Raw genomic sequence first — 22288 nt, forward strand, 5'->3', positions numbered from 1 at the left:
GGATTTCGCGAAAACCTGTTTAAATAAGCTGCATCTTGTTCGACGACGCCGGCATTGTGAAAATAGATGCCGTGGTCCGCGAACGTACTCTTTGTCACTGGAACTTGGGGACATCGCTCTTATGTTGCCGTAGCTTCTCAGGAAGTTCAATACTTGCCCTACGAATGAAATGTCACAATAAGCACGTGCGTGGCATGAAGTAAACCAACCCATGCGCTTTCCCTACGGGCAGCCTGTATTTCGGGCACGATGAAGGGCAGGTCCAAGAAATCCACCTGCACAGTGTACTTCCACGAAAAGCATGTCCGTCCAGTTTAGCGTGGCTTTTTCAAATCTTGAACTTGTTTTGCAAATAAACAAACGCTCGCTAATTGCAACGTATATCGTTGCAAATTTGGCGAGTGTTTGTTTATTTGCAAGACACGTATGCCCCTCGCCAGACGGTGTTTCGTCGAATCCTTCACTAGATCTTGAACTTGATTTTGAAAGAAACCGTTTCTGCATCGACCAATATTCACGGCGCTGCTAGACACGTGTAGGAATGTGTACCCTCTCGCTACCCGCAGCTAAGACGGCACATGAATTCCCGTGTAAAGGCAACTACTCCTTATCCTTATTGTCAGTGAAAATATCTCACCCTTGCCACCCACCCCCCCCCCCCCTTCCTCCACGACGCCCGCCTTCCAGGTGCAGTCTAGCCCGGCCGTGCAAAAACCCTCAAAGAATGCGGAGCTTCCACGTGTTGCCGGTTCATGTTTTTCGCCCTCCGCCGTCTTGTCAACTTTTTGGTCCTAAATGGTAAGCCATGCTGGCCCAGTTCGGCTGGTGAAAACTACGGATAGAACTGCAGTTACGTCTGCCATGTAGCTACCTGTAATCATGGTGAGCCGTCGGCGTACTTAGTCCAGAATACCGCCCAGCGGCTGTACGCAAATACTGCCGCGAGTGAACATGTTACACTCATGCCCAAGATGTGCGTTCTCGTCCACGAAGCTCTGCAAAGTCGTCTGGCACATAAGAGACCATCGCCACGACAATAGATTTTCTATCATGTGCGGTGTGGATGGGTGTGCGAAAACCTACAGTGAGTTCGAATCTTATCGAAGGCACATTTACCGTGTGCACAGACGATATATGGACATGGATGACGCAGAGGAAGCCGGTGTTGAACCAACAGTCCTCGAAGAACCACCGGTGCGTGCCACAACAAGCTGCGCTGCGCACGACACAGTGGGTGATCACAGTGAAATGTTTTCATCTGGTTGCTCGTCGAACATGATCAACACGGAATGCGATGCGGTCTCTGTTCCCACTGCTCGAGTGACCACAATCAACGACTTCGTGCTGAAAATAAAAAAACAGCTGTGCTTACTTTTTTTTCGTGTTGCAGAAGTGCACAAGCTACCGCACTCTACGGCAGAAAGTGTTTTCAATGACTTCAAGATTACCTTTCTCGACATAATTCGGACATTCGCTTCTGTCATTGAAAATAACATCGCGATGGAGTCGGCAGGAATCGAACTGCGCAAGTTACTCGCTGGTGAATTCTTAGAGGATATTTTTCAAGCAGCAAGTAGTAAATATAAGCGAGAGCAATTCGCCAAGCGTCACCTGCCCTACGTAAAGCCTGAAGTGCGTGATCTTGGTGCTGGTGAGACTTTTCAGTTTGTTCCTATAAGTGGTGTCATGCGAAATCTTATGTCCTCTGAGAACTTCCGCGACCACATAGAGCTAGATTTCTCAACAGGAGCGCCTTCACCAACGCTGCATAATTTTAGGGATGGCTGCATATACAAAGAAAAGTTGCATGCACTACTCGAGGATGGCGCGCAGTATACGCTTTTTTTTGTGTTGTACAGCGACGAAGTGGAGATAGTGAATCCGCTGGGGTCAAAGCGGGGTGTTCACAAAATCCTTGTCGTGTATTTCAGCGTGGTAAACATCCATGCCAAATACAGATCACAGCTCAGCTCTATCCATGTAGTTTTAGTTGCACCATATAGACTTGTCATCAAGCACGGAATCAATGTTATTTTGAAGCCAGTTGTAGATGACGTATCAGCTTTATGGATGACTGGTTTCACTCTGTGGAAGAACTCTGTTGCGGTAAAGGTGAGAGCGATTCTTGTTGCCTTTTCCGGTGATAACCTTTCAATGAATCGACTTGGCGGATTCACGTGTTCTTTCAGCCGTGGTCGTCCATGCAGATTTTGTACTTCACCAAACTCGGCGTTCAACACTGCCTTTCACGAGAGTGATGTTCAGGTTCGAAATCTGCCCTTGCACCAAAACCACGTTGCAAGTGCTAAAATAAATAGGCAGCTAGGCACAGCACTGTACGGCGTTAAAGATGAATCTCCACTCACAGATGTTGCCTATTTTGATGTGACAGTGCAACTGCCTCCGGACTTGATGCACGATGTGCTGGAGGGAGCCATTCCACATGTATTAAGGCACATTTTGCAAGGCCTGCTTCGTTCTGGAGTAATTAGGCACTCAGACCTTGATCGTATCCGCACATTCGTTTTTGGTGCTCACGACAAAAAGAACAAACCGGAAGAAGTCGTGAAATCCTTTCTTAATGGGCAAAGTGCATACAAGGGAACAGCTTCTCAAAAGTGGTGCCTATTCAGATTTTTTTCTCTTATGTTTGCAGATATTGTTCCTAAACAAAATGAGCACTGGGAAGTGTACCTACTTCTGAGAAGCATTGCAGATATAACATTTGCCGACAAGATTCCTCACGACCATTTGGCATATCTGCAAGATGAAATACGATTTTTTTTATCTTCATTTGCTGCTCTCTACCCTGGTGCAATAATACCCAAACTGCATTTCTTGATTCATTACCCTCGGCTCATCAGTGAACTTGGTCCACTAAAGCAATACTGGTGCATGCGATATGAAGCCAAACACCAGTACATGAAAACTATTGCACAGCGCAACCAAAACTTTCGAAATATATGCAAGTCTATCGCAGAAAGACACCAGTTGCTGCAGAGTTTCGAATTTTCCAACTTAGAAGTGGACCGTGGCATACAGACTAAAAGATCCAGGCAGCTGAAGCTAGAAGACTTGTGCTCATACATGCGCAAAGTTGTCTCTCCTGGCATTCCAGTGTGGGAAGTTGGTTCTGCCGAGGTGGAAAACTTGGTTTTCAAAAAGTTCGATGTAGTCATCCTAGAGAAGCAACAGCTGCCACTTTTTGGCCAAATAAGAAGGCTGTATATTTACTGCGGAAGCCTTTTCCTGCTTGTAGATGTGCTCATGACAGTCAGATTCGATCGTCACCGCTGGTCGTATGTTGTCGACAATACAGACGAGCAAAAACTTGTACAGCCCTTCAATCTTCCATCACCTCAAGTTCTTGACCTATATTTTGGTGCTGAGCTGATGCTACGGCCTGAAATTATGATTGTTGAATGATGTCCAAATTGTCATCTTAGACAGCTTTTTGTCACGGGCTGAATCTAAACTACTAGTAGCGTAGCCAATGTTTTTTTAGGAGAGGGGTTTCAGTCATACTTCATATATTTTTGCTCTGGAGTTTGTGTATTTGGAAATGTCCTCCCTGGCTACGCAACTGAAGATGACGTATGATTTTATGTTACATCTCTCTTTTAGTGTATGGTTTCTAGTGTGCTGTCTTTACTGTATTTATCTTTTACTGTACCTGATGCACCCTTTCATCTACTGTTTTCTAACCAAAGCTTGTTACATTCTTTTTCTTTTATCAGTGTTATTGGTCTCTTCCCACTGTATTGCTGCAGAGCGCATGGCACTTTGTGTGATAACAAATTAAATGATATCCACCACATTTATAGTGAAACGCATTGTGCATGGTTACTTTGTTACATATTGCTCTGTTTATTTAGTAGTATCCGGAGCGGATAATTGATATGATTGTTACTTTGGACTATCTGATGCGCACATCTGCTGTTAATGTGAAATTGCTACCTTCAACTGCAACCGAAATATTATCATTCAGCGAACAATTTCGGTTAATCAACATGAAACACAATGGGCAGCCACAAAGTTACGGCTTAGGGCCTGTTAGCTTAGAGTTATGCAAATGTACAGCTGTGAAAATTTACACCTATAGAATATTTTCTGTTTTTTACACATGGTGCCTATATATATATATATATATATATATATATATATATATATATATATATATATATATATATATATATATATATATATATATATATATATAAGGGAAAGAAGTGTATAATTAAGGGCTCGTGTTTGCGTGTTTTGACACAATAATAATGAGATCTAACAGACAATAATGCCAAGAGGAAAGTATAGGGAAAGGTATTAGACCAAATTGTAATGTAAACGTGAAGAAAGAAAAGTGGGTGAAAAAATAACTTTGCCGTGGGCAGGGACCGAACCTGCGACCTTCGAATAACGACCTTCGAATAATATATATATATATATATATATATATATATATATATATATATATATATATATATATATATATATAAGGGTCATGAACCACCCCTGGGCTTGGTGAAGAGAGAGACCGTGATCAAGTATAGAATTTGTATTTCAATACCTTCAACTACTCAACATTTCAACTCTTTACTAACAAGAATACGAAAAAGTTAGTAATACCTCAAGTGAGGTAGTAAACGTTGCAGCTACTATACTTCTTTGCATGCAGCTAGTAACTGCTTACTAATGTATGTAGTAAATAGGTAGCAAAGAGGTAGTAAAAATTCAAGAGAGGTAGTAACAGCTGCAGTTGCTACCCTATTGCAGTTAGGTTGCAACTGTTTACTAATGTAAGTAGTAAATAGGTAGGAAGAAGCTAGGAACGGTTCAGGAAAGGTAGTAACCGTTGTCGTTACTACCTGTTCGCTTGCAGTTACTACCTTTTTACTAACTTTTTTTTAAGAGTGTGGGTATACGTAAACTGCGGTATGCGGGCATCTCCGCACGGTTTTCGCTTCTTTGTCGGGAAGTCGATCTTTTTTTAGCGGGCCAGGGGAAGGGTCGGTGGCCCGGGGTATACACTGTGTTGTATAAGAGTCATCCTCCGCGTCTCGTTCAACTTTGGGGCGATGATTTACGCCGGGCGCACGCTCGGAGACAGACGACGGAATTCCCGCGTCTGCTTGATAAACGAACTCGGAGCACCACTGAGTGGCGAGACGTACACACTATTATTCTTCTGCCGTCTGTGCCTTCTTGAAAATTATTGACCTGTCTTGCGGCAATCGTAGAAGACACTGAATTGATAGAGAGATCGTTAACTGGTTAGAGATTGAGTAAAGACAACAATTTCTGCTGTGACTTGGGACGGACGATATTGATTAGCGAAACTTTTGCGACCATTAAGCTAATGTTCAGCAAAAAAAAAAACTGTGCTTATCGTGTGCGCGTAAGTACGCTATCAATAGGAGCGAAGATCGATATGAATCATCGCACGTTCCGAGCAGTATACGGAATGCGTTGCAATAACGTGACACACTTATCTCCTTCACGACGAGTCAAATCACAATGAACATTACTAGAACGTATCTGTAGAGTCATTCAACAAAAAAAAACTAAAACTAAAACTAAAACTAACCCTTTCACATTACAGATGTATGCTGTCGGAGCAAGAAAATAAACACCTTGGAGTTCGAACAAACCAGCCTCCAAGCCACGTATGGCAATGAATGAACGAAGAGCTGAATTAGTAAGTGAAGGAAGGAACCAACGAATCTTCTCTCAGCTGCCTCGTACACCCTTCCGATGTTTACTTCCCACTTACGTTCTTGGAACGTCACTTTTGCACCGACAAGCTTAATTACGCTAATGCGCTGTCACCGTCAAGCTACCCAACACTGCATGATATTTTGCAGGTCCATGCAACGTATTCATTTTCAATCCTGCCTTGCTTCTTCGTATGCTCATCGCGCCATACGAAGCCGTATATTTCCATATTTACGACGTTGCCGACATCGCGGTTTTGTGAGCGGGTATAACCCGCATACATTACCGCGGCGTCCTGCGGACGCAGGTAATGGTTAACTGCGGCCGCTGCTTGGGAAATGCTAGCGAGAGGGAAAATTACCAGCCTCAAAACAGCAAAGTATATAACGATGGAAAAATCTCGCTGACCCTCAACTGGATCAAAGGGAGGAAAAAAAAATGGAACGAACAAACAAGTAGACCGAAAAACTGGACGAAGCAGAAGGGAAGCCGTGGTATTCGAGGGTGCTCAACCGAGTTTGCCAAGAGATTCGTGCGGACGCAAGCTTGAGAGCGTCTCGCTACCACCGAAATAAATGAATGAATTCAGGGAGGAAAAAGAAAAAAAAAAAGGCCAAAGGAGGTGCACTCGGGAACTCCTTAGCCTAATTAAGATTAATTAAGGATGCCAGTGCTGGCGACGTCTCCATGCCGCTCTTGCTGCTGTTGCAGAAACCGCACAACGCAACCCAGTGGGACGAACGCACTAGACTATTACTTTTTCGCATGCAGTTTCGTTTTCACCATGGCACGCGCGTACTTATTTATTATTATTTTTTCGTCATGCATTTCTCTTCAGCTTTATGCCTCAACTTTCCCAAAGATCCAAGAACATTTCGTCATTTCTCTTTCTTTTGTTTGCTTTGCATAAATACTTCATTTGCGCGTCTAGCTTCATATTACGGTCACTATGTTTTTTATGTGTTACCTTTGCGTACAATATTGCCGACCACAAAGGCTCGCAGGGATCAGCGGGAGGCTTCTCCAATGTCACCGCATGCTCTTCAGCATTCCTTCACCTTCTATGAGTCTTTTCTTTCGAGATTTCTTTTTCTCGTTTATTTTTTTTTTTGTTCTCGTAACAGAACTGCTGAAGACGCAGAAAGAACCCCGGTGAGTATGGTAGAACACGCGGGAACGTTGGATGTGTACGCGCAACAGCAGTCGCAACTTGCTTTCCGAAAAGCACGACGTTTTAATACCTTGCCCAAGTACGCCAATTGCGCGAAGGTCAGCAACTTATTCGCTGACTCTCCAAGGATGGGCACTGCATATGAGCGAAGCAGTGAAAAGGAAAACAGCAAACATGAATGAGAAGAACAAAAAAAAAAAGAGAAGAGAACAGAGTTGTATTAGGGTGATCGATTCGTGTTATTTCCTCGTATGCGAGAGCATCTTCCAATCGGGATTTAATGCAGACCGTGCTGTTAAATCATGCCAGTGTATCGTCTACATCGACCGAAGTTAACCTACACTGCGCATCATTACGTTAACGTATGTCTGTCCTTGCGACAATTTGTCAATGGCTAGCCATCACCAATCAAAAATAAACATTAGCAATCATCTTGCGAACTTTAGGGAACATCAACCAGCTTTATCCAACGTAAGCCACCATTAAGACATCATTTAAGTCGACATTTTTCAAGCTTTGTCCAGGACAACACAGCTTACCGTTTACGAATTCAGATGAGAGCAGAGTCACTGTGAGTTAACGTGTATTTTCTTATAAGAAAGCAAAAAAAAAAAGAACGGAAGCACATAATTTTCAGCAGCTAGCCCCATCGGCCTGGTTCAAAACCAGAGCGACGCGACGCGGCGCCACCTAGAATTATGCCGGACTCGCTCGACCAATTGCAGACCGGCGCTTCGCGCGAGTCCACCTGGCGGCTAAGACTGCATACACGGGTGGACGGCGCGCGGCCATTTAGCCTCGAATATGGCGGCTAATTAGGCATCATTTAGGCTCGCGAGAACCAGCAATTTCGTGCACGTGCTCGCAACTTCGGAAGAGACAATGCGAAAAGAGCCAAGTCTTAAACATCAAAGGTGCCTGGGCGTTTTATTTTGTTCTGCCACACGCGAGAAACACATGTATACACCACGCCCTTGGCACACGCCCAGTTACGAGCGTTCTATTCTGTCGGGCAAGGAAACACCCGTTCGCCAGCTTTCAAGAGAGAGTAACGACCGAGTTCGTCTCTTCTAGCGCATTGTGCGCCTAACTAAGCTATGTTTACGCGTTTGCTGTAGTAGTTTATCGCAATCCGCGGTGGTTACCGGCATCGCCTATAGCACGCTGACCGAAGTACCCAGCGCAGCCCACTTCAGACGATCTCACAAATTATGCAGCCTCTCGCCGTCCAATCAGGGACTTGGTAATGGCGGCGCGGGCATAACCGCAGAGATGAAAGGCCGGACGAACGCCGAAGCTAAGCGATTTCTCACAGCAACTGCAAGAAACACGTAAGATCACGTTTCTGTAGAGTTGAATACTCGACAAGTTAAAATGAAGTTTCGCAACGGCAAGCCTACACAGCGTCTATAGGCCTTTCGGACCACTCGTGGCGCGCGCTGTCTCAGTGCATATTTTATGCATTCATAGCCTGATTCATATGCCGTTTTCATCGCATCTACGATATATGTACGCTCTCCCGCGCAACAAAATTTTCATACACACTTCCTATGCACAGCCATTTAACATGTATAGCATCCTTGAAGTCGTCAATGCGGAGAATGGGTAACAATAACTGGATGACAGTGAGTTCAGACATTGGTTAGACCCGATTGCTACCCTGTGTCAGAATAAAGTTCCATGAAAATTGTAACTACCCAGGAGGCACTGCAAATTTTTCTACAAGCTTTACTGAAAGCAGCAAGGTGTGTGTCGCAGCTTACTTCGAATAACTTTTTCGTTTTTAAGAACTTGCGCAAAATTAAAACTCACACGCCGAAAACTACATCATATCTCATGCGCAACTCCTTCAAATCGGATATGAAGCCGCTGAAAATAAATGGAGCTTCACTTACGTCTCCCTTGCCCAGATGCGTCGCGCTTGTGCAGCATATTTAGTGTACGTTGTTTGGAAGACAGCGCTGCTACATATATGTGCTCATCAGTAAGCTATCAGGGCATCATGAGCAGCTGCTCAGGAAAATGTAAGGCCCACGGGACGGCTTTCTGCTCTCCCATAGTAGAGTACATCGTACTCTAAATCGTTAACCCCTTTTTGTAAACACACTTCTGACGGCATGCTCCTTTAGACGAGTCTTAACCCCGTAATCAAAATCATCGTAAGGTTTCCCCCTGGATGATTGCCTAAGAGCCGATGCATGTAAGAAGCGTGGCTCAATTGGTAAACAAAGTACATTGAATACATTGTAGTTTATGCGAAAGCGGTGGGACTGTATAGTCAATAGTCAGACATCTCAAACGCAGTGACTGTGGGGGCAAAACTATTATCGAGGATAATATAACAGTTTCGTTTTTTATTTAAGTGGTTATGGCTAAGTAGGTGTTTATAGCGCACCTCGGCTACTAAATTTCCGTAAGTCTGCAGAGACAGATAAAAAACGGTCACTTTCAACAAAATTGAGCAAGTAAACAAAAAGATATTGCCAGCTGAAACAAACAATGAAAACGAGATAACAAGTGTGCTGCGATCATCTGGTAAACAAACAAACAATGAATCAAAGAAACGATGGAAATGAACAACGAAGCGTAACGATCCTCCTCATCGCCCAAAAGGTGCGAGTCTTCTTTGCATTCGTTATAAACATCTCAAAGTGTACTGCTTATCAAAATAGTGTTAATGTTGCTCATCGCATAATTATACGCAACAGTCATCAGAAAGAAGTCTGACCGCTCCTTCACCAATGGTCGCCTCAGAGGAGTTAGTTCGGGACACTCGACCTGCCATCAGATCACAGAGCCCTGTTGTTACGAATCTAATACATGTGGAAGTGGTAACACACGAAAGGTAAGCACAATATAGCTACTGCCCGAAACAAAACAACAAGAGACAAGCGAAGAGACATCTGTTACCCTTCTTTTGTTTTTGTTTTTTCTTTTTAAAGCGACAGCCTAGACACCTAAACAAACGCGAAAATCGCCCTTCGGCAGCATCAACGCTGGTGACGCGAGAGACCGTTATAATGTGATGACGTCACCGTATGGCGGTGCACAGATCGCCAGTTTGTGACGTCAGGTGGGGCCGTCATCACATCACATTGTCGCTTGGTGATGGGTCGGCCGACTCCGTATGCAGTGCAATACCAAACCGAGTGCAGAAAACCTGGAATGTCTGTTGTCCACGAGGCAGTGCGAAACCGCGCTATGGTACAGAAATGTTCCGGAGAGAAGGGGAGGAGGCGTATTAGTACATTATACGAGACAAAAAGTAAAATATAACGCGGTTTACGCCTTCAAGTCATCTTAGGCGAATGCACAAGGCACCCTGAGTGTGTTTTTCTTACTTTATTTCATTCATTCATTCAGTTTATAAGAGAAAAGTGACGCGGTAACGCCCACGTTTACCGTTGTTTGAGTGCCAACCTGTGACTCTCTGAAGGAAGCCGAGCCGCATAGTATAGGCGCGGCTGCGTTCATGGCTCTCACCGTGCAGGTTTCGGTTCGTACGTGGATACGACGGGGCCCATAACTCTTCTACCTTGCGCAAATTGAACTTCGCAGCCGCGAGCAGCGGCGGGCGAGAGACCTTTCAGTTGACAGCGCGCACGATCAATACGCGCAGCCTTTAAATAAATATTAACACACCGCCGCTGTGAACGGAGACTAATGCTCCACGCGAGCACGGCTTGTGTGCGAGCAGCCACTCCACCCCCTTCCTTAACGCTGTGGCATACACAGGATTCTTTGGCGACGGCCTTGCATAGCAACCTCGGTTTCCCCTTTTCGTTATCCATTATCTCTCTACCTTTTTTCACGTGATTCTGTTTTTGTCTCCTGAGAGGTGGTGACGCCACACGTGTTTCTGTTAAGTCGGTGTGCCGTTCTGCGCTATATATATAAACCTTTAAGCAAGAGTTACTTTCAGGCTAATTTGACTTCGCCGCCGAACATTAAGATAAACAGCATATACGCTTCGAGAAAGGACGCCGACCGCTTTGACTTTCGAAAATAAAAGCTTACCCATGAAGCGCATGTAAGTTGCGTCGCAACATCCGCTTTCGATAGCACACTCATGTTAAGTAACTCAGGACTCATGGGAAGGCGAATGAACATTGATCAACCGAAGCTATACGTTACACAATGTTCGTTTGAATTTCTCAACGATTATATCAGCCTTTGATTTTATTTATTTATTGGTACCTCAAGGGTTCCGAGGGACATTACATGAGGGGTATGTATCATAAGTAAAGAGAAAACGATAAACAAATAGTCTAGCATTATAGTGTTTCAGATATTAGCAACGGCTGTAATCGCCTGAAAGACAGATAAGTGCAAAAAACTTGCGCATTATATTACAGACAACGTTGAAGATTGTACTCATCATCATCATCATCATCATCATCATCATCATCATCATCATCATCGTCATCTTCATCATCAGCCTGACTATGCCCACTGCAGGACAAAGGCCTCTCCCGTGTGCCGCCAGTCTAATCGGTCATGTGTTTACCGCTGCCACTTTATACCCTCAAACTTCATTATCTCATCTCCCCACCTCACTTTATGTCTTCCTTTCACCCGCTTGCCTTCTCTGGGAATCCCGTCAGTTACGGTTAATGACCAGCGGTTGTCCTGCCTAACGCGTTACGCGCTACGTGCCTGGCCCATGTACATTTCTTCTTGATTTTAACTACATATAATATCGTTAACCCGGTTTGTTCCCTGACCCATTCTGCCTTTTCCTTGTGCCTTAAGGCTCTACCTATCATTTACCTTTCCATCGCTCACTGCGTCGTCTTCAATTTAAGCTGCACTTCTTTGTAAACCTCCAGGTTTCTGCTGCGTATACGCAAGTACCGGCAAGATGCAGCTGTTATATACCTTCCTCTTAAAGGATCAGCTTGCTCCCCGTTGTATGCATGCTATTTAAAAAGGTAATTGCTAATAGAATTAGGACAACATAAAAATTCATTCAACCAAAGGAAGAAGCAGAATTTCGACAAGGCTACTCAACAATCGATCACATTCATACTATCACTCATGTGATAGAGAAATGCTCAACATACACCCAACCACTGTACATAGTCTTGATAGATTACGAGATGCACTTGATTCAGTACAGATATCAGCAGTCACTCAGACAATGCGGAATCAGGGCGTCGACGAAACATATATAAACATCCTGGAAGAAATACAGAGGACCAACTGCCGTGCACCACATATATAGTGCTCCATAAAGAAAGCGACAGAATACCAATAAAGAGGGGTGTAAGACAAGGGGATACGATCTCCCCGATGCTATTTACCACGTACTTACAAGAGGTTTTCAGAGGCCTACAATGGCAAGAGCTATAGAGATAAAATTTGATGAACATTGTACTCATAAGCATCTTAATGCTCTAAACCTACGAACCAGTAAAAAAGTAGCATGGTCCTTCGTGCATTGCAGACGAGATGAAGTGGTAAAAGGAGAGGCTTTGAATGCCGGCATGTGTACGAAAACACCACCCCAACTTCTCATTAAGGAGCCAGACCGAATATTAAAATGTCCAACAAGCACGTTCCGGTAGGGCGCTGGTATGATTGCACGTCTATAGAGTGCTAGCCCGCTATATTTTTATTGAAATTATCAATAGGATAGGTTAACGATGAAGTCAGCAAAACTAAAATTGGTGAAGAATGTCTATGTACCATGATAGTTTTAAGAGCACAAAACAATGCTTTCGGTACGCTTATTGAAAGCATGGCACTGCCGCTGACAGACTGATACTTGTTTGAATGGTGTCTAAAAAATTGACATTGCTCGCCTGAAGTAGTAAGTGCACCTGTTGAATTGAGGAGGTTGGTCAGTATATCGGCATGTGCGAGAATGTCAATGGAGTTTGCAATTCCTTGTATTCGAATATTTGTGGATGGAAAGAAACGAAGCTGTTTCAGGACAGCTTGGAGGCACGAAAGCCCCGCAGCGACGACAGGCACGTGAGGATGCACACACAATAAGCTGCATTAAACAGAAGCTCCATGACATTTGAGCTGCGTTGGACAAATACAATGCAGCTCACGCAACAATGCAGCTCACGCAACAATGCAGCTTCACGCAACATATGTTCAGCAAAGAAGACATTCTACTTCTCTCTCTCTCTCTCTCTCTCTCTCTCTCTCACACACACACAAACACACACACACATCAATGTAAATCATAAATAACAAATTACAAGGTGTTTAAATCAGCACCCACTCGTCATTACGTGTAGGAATGGCTGGCATATGTGCCCTAATTTATTATTATTATTATTATTATTATTATTATTATTTCACACACCCATAGTTTGCATGACTCCAACCATTAGTCCTTTCAGTCACGCGTGATTTAAAAATGAGTCTTGATCCGTGCCGATACCTTTTTGTCGACCATGCCTTTCTTGTTCTTAGCTAGCGAACACCTCCTTCCCCCCTCTCACCCCCCGACCAATATATCCAGGAAAACATCTGTAACTCAGATGAATTATAAGATTCAGCTACCTCAGTCTTCAAGTGCAATGACCCCAACAGCTGTCAAGGTTAATATCTCTCAGAAACCCGCAATAACTCACAGCAATAAGCAACGTTGCCCGCACTTCACACCAGTCGCCAGAACACAACTCGAAAAGCGCGCCCTCGGCGGCGCCGTACGTACAAAAACAAGATCGACACAGCGCGACGCCATCATTTCGTGCGAACCCGACCGACAAGCGAAGCGGCCGGCACGGGAACGTAGCCCCACGCGGAGGCGATCGAAGTCGGGGTCGTAACCAGTCGCTAAGGGTCTCAAGGATGCGTCGCTCAACTCGGGCAAATCAGCGAAAGACATTCACTATTTACCTGAACTCTGGGCTCGGCCATCGCAAAGTGTAACAGCTTCAGGAAGAGCGGACGATTTCCAAGATGGCGGCGCATGGCGGCGGCGTGTGTCCCGGCGGAGGAGGCAGGCGGGAGAGGAGGAAAATGGCGCACGCGTTGGCGCCCAGCCCGCTGCGGCAGTACCGGACGATGATGCGACGGCGGTGGGGTCTCATATTTTTTTTCTCACGCGTCGCTCACGACGGGGAAATACACGGCGGGCTGAGGCGAAGCTGTCCGAAAGACGACGCGTCTGTCCAGAGCGCAGGTGCTTCCTGCGATGACTGAAACTTGAGCGGAATGGGGTCAGAGGCGGGCGGCGCGGCGTTCGGAAGGGAACGAAAACTGCCACCCCTCCCCCCTTTGCGCCACCAGGAATCGGGCGCTGAGAAGAAGCTCGGCCCGCGCCGCGGGGAGGGCCCGGGAGGAAGGGGAAGGGGGGTCGTCGTTCGGGGTCTTGATAGTTTAGTTCTGTGAGCGTGCGTTTGTGCAAACTCCGGCCCTTTACCCACTCGAGGCGCGCGCTCTCGGCCTGAGGGGTGGTGCTCCGCTGCCGGGCGTTCGTAAGAAGAGCGTCGTTCGCCCGCCCTGTGGAAGAAACTGACATTCACCTTTTCCTCCACATTTTCAGTTCTCCTCAGTGCGTTCGAAAGAGGGGGGGCGACAAAGTTGTATAGTAAAGCGGGGCAGAACACGGCACATGTTCCGTTGTTCCCGACTCCGGGACGGTTTTCCAACGTTGTCACAGAACGGCGAGTTTTTTTTTTTTTTTTTTTTATAGTTCGGAACACATCTGCCCGACTTCAGGCATTACCTGCGGGCTTTCGCGTCAACTTCGAGATGACACTAACCCTACGAACATAAAATCGTAAAGTGTTCGTCTCGTGTATACACACTCTCTGCAGCTTTCACGCAATGATATACGAGTCCCCTGGTTTCCTGCGGTCGCATAAATCATGTAGGTTGACAGCGATGCCCGAAAACTATATAGCGACTAAGATATACGACACCACGCGCCTGCCACGGAGAAACGGATGCTGTATTGTATAACTCGTTCCGCCTGAAACCTGGTCCTCGACGCAAGAGCGCTCTCCGAACGCTTGTTATGTGGCGGGAATATGAAGCACACGCCCTCGGAATGATATCGGCTCGGTACATCCGATTCACGACAAGGGGGTAGAGCGTATACAGCTGCAAAACAGGATGCGACTCGGATTCGATAAAATGTAAACGCATTGCTCACTCTGCCATCTCACGGTCCGTTGACAGAGTAATCACTTCATGCCTTTTGCCGAAGGCTGCTCACGTACAAGCCAGTTCCAGCCAGAGCCACAGACAGACGCCGGCACCAATTGACAAAAATAGAACCGATGATAGAAACACAGTAGAGATACCACAAAATTTATTGCCACTCTTTATTCTTACGTATACGGACCAAAAACGTGGGGATCACTGAATGGTACTTCGCAGGCTTGATTAATAAAGACAAAGTCCAAAAGTTTTGTATGTGCAGGCCGCGCACACAGAAGCCAAGCAGAGGGGATCCTCCACGACGCGTTTGCAAGCGTGGAGAGAACTTTAACTTCATTAGATCACGGATGCTTCCGGTTTAATAGAAGGCAGACTCCCAATTTATCGACCGAAACACGCTTGTAACCATCCCTAACATGACTGGTTATACCGAGTTAGGGGAAGGAGGAGGGGGTTGAGACAGAGAAGAGAGAAGGTGGTGGTAGTGGTTAGAAGATGAGAAAAGGCACCTAATTTCTGCAACCCGGTCTGGAGCACGGCGCAGTGCCTGAGAGAAGGGCATTGACGTCTCTGCAGCTGTGTGCGACTTGGTGAGCCCCCTCTCCTTAGCACACCACGCAGAGTAGAACGGGCGAGAAGGCGGTGCGTCGACCCTGAAGCTGAAATAACGCGGCGCCCCCTTTCGGTCGCGCTCCATGGCTTCGGGTTACCTGTCCACTCCGGACGATCTCGCGTTGCACCATTCGTCTTCGTCGAGGAGGCATGCCATCGTGGCCCCCGCGCTCAAATTGCGCGCTCAGACGTAATCACGCCGACGACACCCTCCCCTACGACGGCCCCTGCTCAAGACGATGCGTGTAATGGAGTGGCTCTCTCTTTCGAGATGTGCCTTTTTTCTCGCTTGAGCGAGGTATCATCCTCCGACCTGACCACTTGATATCGTAAACCAACGCGGGACGACAGTCTTCGGGAGAAAATGAAACTGCGCTGGCGACGGTCGCGCCTCTGGTGGTTTGCGCATGCGTTTCGGGCCTGCCGAGAGGCGTGTAACGACAGACAAAAACAAAACGCGGAAGGCTTGCGTGCCTACTAATGAAGCGAGGGCGCTGTATTCATTAAGAGCTGCCCGGAGGCCACGTTTCAGCGCCGAACAAAGTATGGCCGAAAATTGTGTGAACGAAGTGGAAACCTCCCTAGATGAGACTGTCATTTGCATGAAGCGTTCTGACCTTCACTCAATGGCACAATCATGGTGAAAGTCAGACACATGTGTAGGAAACAAGCTTATTTTCCTTGCACCATACCAGCCACGATAATGGTCAATAATCGGGCGCAAATATCATCTGTATACTCGGGGACGTCTTTCTGTACCAATGTAGTCAAGGCTACTGAGAGCCGAACCACGCCGTTTCATCAGGGCCGCTGCACAGGTGGATGTAGTTTCGCAAAACAAGAAAAAAAAAATATGCCCAACGTAATCATTTAAAGATGTGCAGAGATAATGTTTAACTGGCAATTGATTATGCCAAAAGATTATCGGAGATATCAAGTAAAATGGCGTTATATTCCAGATTTTTCGGTTCTTATCTTTTTTTTTTAAGTTGCTGCGTTCCCCATTGCCGTCACAATGGCTCTTTCTTCATCTCCCTTCGGAAAAAAAAAAAGGCCTTCAAGACGACCGTCTCATTCCTCCGGTTGCTCGCTAATTCGCTCGGCGAACAGGATATATTTAAGAAGCTCGAGTACCAAAAGCTGTCGAAACAAACCAAGCAATTGGTTGGCAACGAGTACGCCCAAGTGCGACTGACGCAACCGAGACTCTCAGTCACTTCCGTGTTTCGTTCGCTTAGCCAGCTTACACGCGGGAGTGAACGTACAGTCGCGCGTAAAAGGCCGCATGCCCGTCCGGTTTTAATGAGGGGGACGGTAACGGGCAGCGGTTAGGATTGAGCACAGGATTCGCGGGCTCTGAAGCGACGCGATCATTTAACCATATGGTGTAGTAGCGCCAATTCACGGGGACGAAGAGGACAAGAAAACACGTCACTCTTCGTCCCCGTGAATTTGCGCTACTACACCATATGGTTAAATGATGTCTCACCAACTAGCCCAGCTCTCAACCCTACTGAAGCGACGCGAGGTGGCCTCTAAACGCTTTATAAGGCGTGAGCGCGCGGGCGGTGGACCACCGATGCCTTTTGATGCCGGCGTAACTCACTCTTAGCAAAAAGGCAGTGCTACTCATTAACTTCGAGGTAGTAAATTGTTGTCACAACATTCACTACCAAAGTTGTAACTGCAGGTAGTAGACCAGAGGCATTTACTATCTCTGGTTGCTTCAGAGGTAGTAAAAGTCTGTGCTCTATACTACCTGCAGTTACTTACGAAGTGAATGTTGTGACAACAATTTACTACCTCAAAGTTAGTAAGTAGCACTGCCTTTTTATTTAAGAGTGCTCAACGCGATCCAAACTGGACTTGTCACCGCATGGATGTACGAGCGGCTCTTCGGTACACCGCTCCCGGCTGTAAGCTCGCTACCTGCGTCAGTTTTCACATCTAGATGAGTTTACACATCAGTGCATGCCCTAAATACTGCAGCGCTGAAAATATTCACGTCATTTCTGGACGACACGGAATAACGGACAAATTAAGCGAGGAAGGAAATGCCAATATGCCCACGCTCGATAATCGTGGTTGAATGCAACCAACCAAGTAGCACATGCGAAGAAATGAACTGAAGGAAATAAGTATCTGTCACTCCGAAACTGAAACCGAAACAAGCTTATCGGGGACTACTTTAGCGCAATAGCACAGAGCAGTACCCCTACCCTCCCCCGAATGAAGGGTATTGACATACATTCCAGAAAACGGGGGAGGGGAATACGCACGCTCACCCTCCACACACACACACACACACACACACACACACACACACACACACACACACACACACACACACACACACACACACACACATATATATATATATATATATATATATATATATATATATATATATATATATATATATATATATATTCCAAAACAATTCGTCAGTGGAATGCTTTGTCATTACCACTGCTTCATTGTGATTCACTGGAAAAATTTGAGGAAGGGCTCAAAAATATTTTTCTGTAAGCATGGTCTACTATGTTAATTTATTGCCATTTATTTGTATGCTTACTACGACTGCACTGTTTTTCCTTCAGCCTCAATGCCGGTGTTTCCAATGTATGTCATGTAACATTTCCAAGTTCAAGTGTTGCTGTTTAAATTGCTGTATGATTTGAATGTCTTGATGTTTTTCATTCTTAGTATGTCCCACCCCTGTAACAGCCGAAAGGCTAACAGTGTTTAGAAAATAAAAAGAAATATATATAGTCGACTGGAAGCTATGTTGCGTTATGTTCAGCGCAAGTGTGACCCAGTTGCTTATTGCTTACAACCATTCTGCTTTTTTTTACGAGTATATAGGCAAACAAAACAAAGACACTAAACTGGTTTTAAAATAAATGAACAGATTTTACACCTAAGGGCATCTCAGCTTCATGAAGGCAGAGTTGTTTAGTAGCCTTCAACGTTTTTGGGCAGCCTTGAACTTCACACGCTCCATCGCGTGCGTGCAAGGAGCAGCGTTTAGCGCCGAGGATAACGACCGGCGCTGGCACGCGTGGCTTTTCGCGTTTGCCGCCGCTTAGGGAGGTATGCGGAGCGTACTATGCGCTCGTGCACCACGACGGGTATAAGCAGCCAAAGAACGCGCCAGAAATCGGCGCGTCCGCCGTCAAAGATGTGCTGCGAATACATCCCAAGATGGAAGCCGCGGCACAGCGGGGGGGATGAGGCCGCCACCCTCCGTCTCAACCCGAAACAAGGTGGGAAGGAGGCGGACCGCGAGCGATGGAGCCGCTGGCCCTTTCCGCATTTGATGCATGGGGCAACGGCGGGCGCCATTCGTCATCGGCCGCGCGTTCGTCGGCGCTTGATAATCTTGAACGTGGAGATTTCGACTCCCTCTCTCTCCGCCACTTTCTGCCGTTTTCTATTTCCCCTTCTCTCTCTTTATTCAGATTCCTCTCTCTCAGGCTCCCTTCTCTGTTTGAAGGCCGAGGGTGGGCGGCAGCCTGAGGAGGCCTGGCGGCCGGAATTCTTGACAGAGATGAACGACTTCCCTCACCCTTCGCATTTCCCCTTCTTTCCTTCGCTGTGATCACGCTGAGGTAAGACTTACTCTTCCTATTTTTCTCTTTTGCACGACAGAAAAAGAGCCTGTCCGCTCCCCTTCTCGCAAGGGCTCCCCCTTTCCTCTTCGCAATGCTGTTCTTCTTCGTCGGTTTGCGATGGATGCTACCGAGTAAGGAGCCTCCTTTCTCTCAGGCCCCCGGGATTATAATTCGGCGCAAGGGAAATTACCGACGCTGCTGCTGCTGCTGCGGCAGCGAAACGAGAAAGACGCGCGCGCTGAGTTGCAGCGCTGGCGAAGCAAAGTGAACAGACCAAGCAACCAAGCGTTGTGAGCTGCGCGATGCACCACCGACGGACGCGGCAGCAACGAAGGAGCGGTTGAGTTTGGCCTAGGGCCAAGTAACTCCCCCCCCCCCCTCTTCTTTTCCCGTTCTCCACCTCTACTAGCCGCTGCTGCTTGTGCAAGATGCATGCTCCGAGACACAGGGACGAGGTTTTGTCTTGTACTGCTGGCGCTGCCGAAAGAGAAAAATAAGACGCGGGAATTGGTCTCCCTCGGCCGCGCGCAGAAAGGACCAGCCGACGAGCACGGGGTCCAGGACAGGGTGGCGTGTTTACGCGCCCCAGTTTGCACCCTGCGACGATGACGGAGGAGGCCGCTGGCGCCCGCGGCGAGTTTTGAAGGGGCATCAAAGGAGGACCGCTGTTTTCCAGCGCACTTTTGTTTCGCTTTTGGTGTCGCTTGGATCATGGAATCTGTGCCATGGCATATACGAGGGGCATCTCTTTCCACTACGTGTCCCTGTTCTGAAAAAAGAAAGAAAGAAAGCTTAACCTATGTAGCCAAAACTCCGGCGAGCTTAGAGCTAATTTCATGTCTGTGGTGACTAAAGGACCGGGACGCCGCCAGAAATTTATTTCGAAAAGGAGGTGGGGAGGTGTTAGCAATCCCCTTTCAAGCATGTTCACACGTGTTTGTGTGCCTACGTCTATATGGACACATATGCAATACAATACGTAGCAGTTTCGGGCAGGATGGGACCTTTGGCTATCTGACATGATACCGGCGAATCGGGCGTTGACGAGTAGAGAGGCACCAACAGCGCCAGTTGCAACGCCAGGACCGATGGCTTTGAAAGTGGCGGAGCAACAAAACCAACTATTCAGATATCGATGCTTGGGCTTCTGAACTGGTCCATAATGTAACTGCGCAAAAAAATGGACGAAAGCAAGTAAGGAGAGAAAAGGACAGACAAGCGAAGACTATTTCTGCCAGGAACAAGTTATCCACTTTATGTGCCAAAGTAGACAGACGAGTCGCGAATCAGCAAAATGTCCATCAAGATATATGCAATATTATTCACATTCATAATTATGTATCCTGTATCACCGGTGTTGTTTACTCTATACCCTTGCCATGCAATCGTGTGTACCTGGGCCAAACAGGTCGTTGTCTAAATGTTAGACTTCGAAAGCACTAATTTTCTACAGGGCCACTCCGGCCTTCATGTCGCAGCTTACTGTAAGAAATGCGGCTGCGCTCCACGCTTTTTTGGTGATACTTCTGTGTTGTTGCAGCATAAGAACCAAAGAGTGCACGAACTTATTGAGGCTGAGCATATTCACAAGAAATCTGAGTCTTGCGTCAGTGTTCCCTTTGTGGCCGTACACGATAAAGCGTTAAGCAATCTTGGTTATGCATTACGGCTGTGCTATGCCTTATGTGGCCTATAGGTTTTTGGGTGATTTGGTCTTTCGTGCCTTTTTTCTCCTCCCCCTTTTCCCACTCTTCAGTTTTACTCTGTCCATTATATATTGACTCATTCTTGCAATAAAGCTTCAGTTGATAGTCTGCGCTTGTCTGTACTTTTATCTCCTTTCTTGTTTCCGTGCGTTTTTTTGCGCAGATTCATTACGGATTATTATAGCAACTCTCTCAACTTACTAGTGTTTTCAACAAGGTTTCTACAGCCCAACTCCAAAATTCTGGCCAGGCCAATGCTGAAGGCAGCCTGCTCTCGGTTGGATGAAAGGAAAAAAAATGAATGGAATAGAAGAGAGAAAACACAGATGTAAAATGCCACCATGGACTGGGAGAAATGCTTGTGACTACCTTGCTATGCAGGAGGGAAAGATGGGGCGGAAAAGTAGGTAAGTAAGTGGGGATACACAAGATAGAGTCGGGAGGATACATATATACATGTTTTGTATAAGGATAATGCGTGTAGTGCGGATCTGAGTGTTTTAAGCAAATAATAATGGGGCAATCGTCAAGAGAGTAAAGCCAGTGAAAAGCCAACCGGCGCGCTACCTGGATTTCGGTACCCACATTTGTGCACCGCTGCCCATCATGACCACCATGGTATAATCTCTCGTTGCATGGTGACCCCACGACGTTTCCAGTGGGCTTCGCATTTTCAGAATAAAGAGGGTTTTAATTAACTTTGTGAAGGTAGCTGGTTATGATTATTACCCCAGAGAAATTAAGGGAGTCGAGTCTTATGACCAACTACTGTGACACATGTAGAGATAATCAGGCATTTTCAGTCGAGAAAACAGTTACGCGAGTTTCCTAAAAACTTATTCGGATATGACTCAAGTGCAACCTCCTAGGGCAAATATCCTAGGGCCTACAGGTCAAGCCAACACACAAAATCACGAGAAACCTTCTCGTTCTAGAGGATAATGCGCTTGCAGACACGCCTATCAATATCAAACACCATCGGGATCACAAAGTTTACTGTCAGAAACTCGAACAGCTAGGTTAGCCAATTCAAAAAAAAAAAAAAAAAAAACTTCGATCACTTCCCCTCGGGCATTTGGGGAATAACGATTAGAGAAGTTTGATCGTGTTATGCATGCGACGTGTATCGAATCAGTGTATTCATAAACAAAATTAGCGCCATGTTATGCATAGCAGTCTACTCGGAATGTTGGTGCAATGTAATGCAAAAGTATGAGATAGTTTCCATCAGTAAGAATGAAGAAGAGCTCTTCTCTTGCTTCTCTCTTGTTTCTCTTGCTTCTCTTGCTATTCTCTCTTCTCTTGCATCTTCTCTTGCTTTTCTTGACTTTGTTTTCATTTTTTCT

At 46.2% G+C, this 22288-nt stretch overlaps 1 long non-coding RNA gene across 2 annotated transcripts in view; it reads right to left on the reverse strand.

The window, feature by feature from the left end:
* LOC119171457 (uncharacterized) overlaps positions 1 to 14052 on the reverse strand; it is a 198486-nt gene extending 184434 nt beyond the window's left edge. For both annotated transcript variants that reach the window (XR_012894976.1, XR_012894975.1), the window contains exon 1: positions 13742 to 14052. This is a non-coding gene — a long non-coding RNA (uncharacterized LOC119171457). The remainder of the gene's footprint in view (positions 1 to 13741) is intronic.
* Between the last annotated feature and the right edge of the window lie 8236 nt (positions 14053 to 22288).

The sequence above is a fragment of the Rhipicephalus microplus genome, chromosome 4 (assembly GCF_043290135.1).
Source record: "Rhipicephalus microplus isolate Deutch F79 chromosome 4, USDA_Rmic, whole genome shotgun sequence".
Lineage (NCBI taxonomy): Eukaryota > Metazoa > Arthropoda > Arachnida > Ixodida > Ixodidae > Rhipicephalus > Rhipicephalus microplus.